A 6,000-nucleotide genomic window follows, 5' to 3' on the forward strand; every position below is an offset into this window, starting at 1 on the left:
CTGCTGAGCTGGGAGCTGGGAGATTGAAAAGAAGGTGACAGCTACAAGCCAGCCAGACTCCATGTACATTTTTGCTCAATAAATCTGTGTTTGAGGAAGAAGTCAGACACGTTTGAGGAGGAAGAAGAGAGAATTTGCATCTTTATAGCATCTTATCTCGGAGCAGCATCTCACTGCACTTTACATTAATGACAGTACTAACAAATGTACTGTCTGTTTTTCGAAGCAAACTGTGCACTCAGAGCCCTGAGGAGATGGTTGATTTCTCTGGAGGTTTGATGTTGATGAGCAGGACACCGGGAGAAACTCCCCTCTCCTTTTCCAAAACCGTGTGGGAATGGGATTGTCAACAGGATTTCAACGTCTTCATCCGAGGGGCAGAGGGATTTGCTGTGCATCCCCCGCCCTCTTCGCCTCACCATTCGAGGTCCGAACCTTCAAATACTACACTCCTAAACTTCCAGAATCTTGATATTATTTATGTTTGACCCTCAACTACCCACATCTGCGCCATGACCCGCTCTGCCTTCCCCACCTCCGCAACATCGCCCGGTTCCGCCACTGTCTCACACGACAGGCCACCGAAACCCCCACACACGCTCTCATTACATTGAGGCTCGACTATGGACACTCCCTGCTTGTCGCACCCCCCCCCCCCACCCTCCACAGGCTGCAGATCATCCAGAACTAACTCTGCAGCCCGTGTCCTCTCCTGCACCAGGCTCCTTGACCCTATCAGCCCCGTCCTCGCCCGATTTAACTGGCTTCCCATCACACAGAGGATACAGTTCAAGATCTTGGTCCTCACCTTCAAACCCTCCATGGCCTCTCTCCCCCCTACCTCTGCGACCTCCTAACCCCCTACCATCCTGCTCGCTCCCTCTGCTCAGCGGGCTCCGGCCTGCTTCATGTACCCTGCTTTGCCTGTCCCACCATTGGCGGGCAAGCCTTCTGCAACTCTGCCCCCACCCTCTGGAACTGCTTCCCACAGTCCTTCCACCTCAACCCCTCCCTTGCCTCCTTTAAGACCCATTTCAAGATCCTCCTCTTCAACTGTCACCCTCCATCACCCCTGCCCTCCACCCTCCCGACCCCAGCTTGGGCCTGAATCACTGAATATCCAGTATCTTGGGACATCCTCCCAATGTGAAAGGCGCTATACAAATGTAATTTTCTTGTTGTTCTGAAACCTTCTCTCTACCCCATCATCTCTATCCTGCCTTAAAAGCCTTTACCACTTTGGCCACACCTATGGCCATCCCCCTCTTCCCCTCTCCCTTGCTCAGTATCTAACCCCATCTTTGTAAAGCACTCCAAGATGTTAGCCTACATGAAGGGTGCTGTATAGTGTCAGTTGTTGCTGTTGTCAGAAGCATTGGGGAGGGGTGGGGTGGGCAAGGAGGAACATAGCCATGGGGGCTTCATTTATGTTCTTTTTATTTCACAAAAGAGGTTCAGATAAAGATCACAAAGGAGGTTCAGATGAAAGATTGTCAATCTATTTGATCTCATCAAATGTAAGGAACACCTTGCCCATCAGCAACCCCCCCACCGCCTCCCCTCCCATCTCCTCACTGTCCTCCTAGTACAGCATCCAGCTCTTTTCTGAATCAATCTCAGCTTTCTGGCCTCGACCAACATTCCTGGCAACGCCTGTTCTTATAGTTCAGCATTAATAATCATAATAACAGTAAAAATAATGATATTAATCCTTATATTTGATATCAGTCCTTTCACATCAGGAGGATGTCCCAAAGTGCTCCATAGTGTAAAGCGGAGTGACCATGTGTTTTGTGGGCAAATTAGCACTGTAGAGTATTGGTTAAGAGTACTCGCAAGCGAGAGGACTTGGGTTTGATTACCAGCTAGGGCAAAATCTTAGGCCAATTTCCTTACTCCATACTTCTCTGTTTACCTAGCCGTAAGTAGAAACCTGGTTGTTATTTGATTGGCAGATCGCTTTCTCGGAGTAATAATCCTTCCCCCCCAAAAAAAATTGGTCACTCAATCCACAGCGTTTCTGGGACTCTGCTGTGCGCAATTCGCTGCCACATTTCACCCACAAAATACACACTTTACAATATATTCTGTGAAGGACTTTGAGATGTTTCAACTTTGTGATAACACAAGGATTATTATTATTATTTATTATTGAAATTACCCACTTTGTAAAGAAATACTTCCTGGTGCCTGCCTTGAAATTGCCCTTTATAACTGAACTTCATTGCTCCACTCTGTGCTGCCTATAGTCAGGGTAGATCCAAACCCTCCCCTTTTCCCAGGGACTCCAGTTATATTCTTTCCAAATGTGACAGCTGGACTCTTGTCTTGTGAGTCTGGCTGGCTGTTCACAGGGAAGATCTTCACTTATCTTTTCATCTGACTGCAGTTTAATACCTCACTGGAGGTCCTCCCGATGTGAAGGGCGCCAGACAAATGTAATTTTGTATTATATTTTACCTTCTTCTTCCAACTCTTCGCCAGTCAAGAAGGACACAGTTCTGGGTCACCGAGTTCTTAACTAGTTTCTGTTCTATTCAACAGATGTTCCCTGTCTTGGAGATACGTCGCAATGTTATTTTCTGCATGTCACGTCTGTGATTTCGCAGGAAAAATACGGAAAATTTATCAAAAAATACTTCATCGCTCATGAGTTGTACAGCCGACTTTTCTCATGGTTCAAGGATGGGGAGGTCAAAGCTGCAAACATTCTTTTTTGGCCAGCCGAGTGTCTGGCACATGAGGAAACCCATCACCATGTTTAACAGTATTCAAACCCATCTGAGAGATGCAATATAATAATAATAATCCTAGCATTTGATACAGTGCCTTATCATGCCCCTAAAACAAGCATCACGGGATGTTACTCTAAAATGTAGTGACTGTGTATTTTGCAGACGAATGCGGCAGCCAATTTGCGCACAGCAACGTACCACAAACAGCCATGAAGTGAATGATTCATTTCATTTGGGGGATTGCTGACCAGGGGACTGGGAGAGTGAGAGAAACTCCCTTCTCTTTTTGAATAATGCCACGGGATATTCAATATCCACCTGAACCGGCATTGATCTTTGACAAATGTAAAAACTTGGTTTAATGTTTCATCTGAAGGATGACACCCCTGACAATGCAACACTCCCCCAGCTCTGCACAAGAGCAGCAGCCGAGAATAGGTAAGTTCAAGCTCCCTATTGAAAATTAGGAACTACTATCTTCCTGGGCAAAACATGCATTAACCACCTTTTGAGAGAAATAGTAGTAAATAATAATAATCTTCCCATTTGATACAATGACTTGTTAATCATTCAGACGGAGAGTCCTGTAGCTCAGTGGTTAGCATGCTCACCTCACAAACGAGAGGGTCTGGGTTCGATTCCCGGCAGGGCGTTTGAAACGCTGGGCAAGTTTCCTTACTGCACACACTTCTGTTTACCGAGCAGTACGTGGAAATCTGATTGTTAGTTGATTGGCGGATCGCTTTTCCTGGGATAATAATTCCTTCAAAATAAATAAAAATAATTTGGCAATTGGCTATCGTGTTTTGCCCACAAAATATACTCTTTATTTTACAGTATATTCAATTCACTTTACAGTATATTCTGTGAAGCGCTTTGAGACCTCTAGAAGACATGATAAGCGATATCAAATGCAAGGGTTATTATTAGTATTATTATTTATCTCAAAATGTTTCACAGGATATACTATAAAATGGATTGACTGTGGATTTTGTGGTGAGATGCGGCAGCCAGATGTGCACAGCAGCGTCCCACAAACGGTCATGGAACAGGTCTCTCACGTCATGGCTGTGCGCAGATCAGCTGCTCACAAAATACACAGTCACCACACGTAAAATTCTGTGAGGTGTTTTGAGATGTTTTGACAGTGTGATAAAGCCCTGCATCAAATGCAAGGATTTTTCAGATTATTAGGAATACAATAATTTTATTTTTATGTCAAAAGATTAGTTTGGATGAAGAAGATCCTTTGACCCATTTGATCTCATCCATCCTTAGAGCTTTTCAGATTGGAATGACATCTCAAAACGATTCAAGGAGCCAACTGGAGGCCCTAGCTGGGGGTTGTTATAAATAGTTCAGCGGCAGCTGTAAGTTTGACGGGCGGTGAAAGGATTTCTGTCTTGTTTCATTTGGTTTTGCATGAAATGACCTTTGGGTTGTCATAATCATTGCAAATTTCGGAGCATTGTGAGAATTGGCACTGGAGTTTTCTTTTCCAAAACAAGATTAAAAGTATAATCCATCGATTACAAAGCTCACCCCACTTTACATCAGCCGTAGAACTCAACTCAACGTGAGCAGTGAGGTCAACGGTGGGGAATTCACAGCTGTGTAGCAATTATTTAGCCCCCCCGAGCATTCACTTACCTTTCAGCTACCTGACAACAGAGAGAGGTACAGGGGGATTAAATCCACAAATCAAACACTCGTCTCGAACCTGGCCTGAAATTCTACCCCATGAAACATTTCACGGGGAGGGGGGATATGCATTGGCCTCTATACTGAATGAAATATACACAATATTCTAATTGAACTTAAATTCTTAAGTCTAGTTTTTATAATAACAATCCTTGCATTTGATATAGCATCTCATCACTTCGTTGAGATGTCTCAAAGCGCTTCATAGAATATATTGTAAAGTGAATTAACTGTGTATTTTGTTGGTGAAATGCGGCAGTCAATTGCGCACAGCAGCGTCCCACAAACAGTCATGAATCGAGAGACCAAATTTTTTTTTTTTGAAGGAATTATTACCCCCAGAAAGCAATCCGCCATTCGACTAACAAATAGGTTCCTAGTTACTGATGGGTAAACAGAGGCATGTGGATTAAGTAAACTTTCCTAAGGTTTCACCCTGCCCAGGAATCGAATCTGGATCCTCTCTCGCTTGCGAGGCGAGTGCTCCAACCACTGAGTTACAGGTTTTAATTCAGAAGCCAGATTTCCTAAAAAGTATTTGGCTTCCAAATTCAGACAACATTGGAACATTTTCTACAATACTACACAATCTTAAATATTAAGACAAAATGGTCTCGCAGACTGGGACGAGGTGGAATTTCAGCGCACTAGGATGGATGCCCAGCTTGAGACTTATCACAGGAGAGGCACTGCTGTGACTTGGCCACAAGGGGGTAATGTTGTTGGTTCCTTGAAACATCTTGACTACACATATCTTGAGTCATAGAAATAGGAGGCCATTCAGCCCATTGAGCCTGACTGACTGAGCTCTGACTAAGCTACTCACAGCTTGTTAGTTAGTCACACAGAACGAGAAAGAGATACATGAAGTTTCTTCCTTCTTTGAATGAAAGAGGTAAAAAAAAAGATTTGTTTATTTCACTCTTCAAGTTAAAGAGCTAGAAACGTGTTAATCGCACAGATTGTTCCAGGCTGTGGATGGGTTTATCCTGCACTAACCTCAGCGACTGGTAAGTAAGTAAGCTTCAGACAGACATCTTTTGCTTTCCTTTGCTTGTTCATTGTGCCTCCACTAGATGGCAGATTTGCAAGGCTTGTAGGACATTGTCCAAGTCTCCCAGTCTCCAAACTGGATCACACTTGGAGGGAAACTGGGGAGAGATGCAGCTCTGCGCCTCTCACAAGGCTCGTCTCTTCAAATCCTCTGTCCTAATACCACTCTGTGTGACCGTGCTTACCCAGCTTGGCATCAGGCTCCATCACTGTCAAGTGATTCAAGACTCTGCCCCAAGTGAAGGACGAGGTATAAGTTGTTGTTGTTGTTATGACAATGCAGAGCCACTGTAAAGTTAGCTGAAAGGAGGAGGGGGTTCAAATTTGTCTTTTAGTTAGAGGAGTGTGGGTTCGGACATTAATAATAATATTAATAATAATAATAATCCTTGCATTTGATATAGTGTCTTATCACATCTTCGAGACGTCTCAAAGCGCTTCACAGAATATTATTAGTGTAGTCCAGGACCCAAGACCACGCTGGGGGAGGATTGCATTCTGTGAGCTGTCG

The sequence above is a fragment of the Callorhinchus milii genome, unplaced genomic scaffold (genome assembly GCF_018977255.1).
Source record: "Callorhinchus milii isolate IMCB2004 unplaced genomic scaffold, IMCB_Cmil_1.0 Scaffold7, whole genome shotgun sequence".
NCBI classification, from domain to species: domain Eukaryota; kingdom Metazoa; phylum Chordata; class Chondrichthyes; order Chimaeriformes; family Callorhinchidae; genus Callorhinchus; species Callorhinchus milii.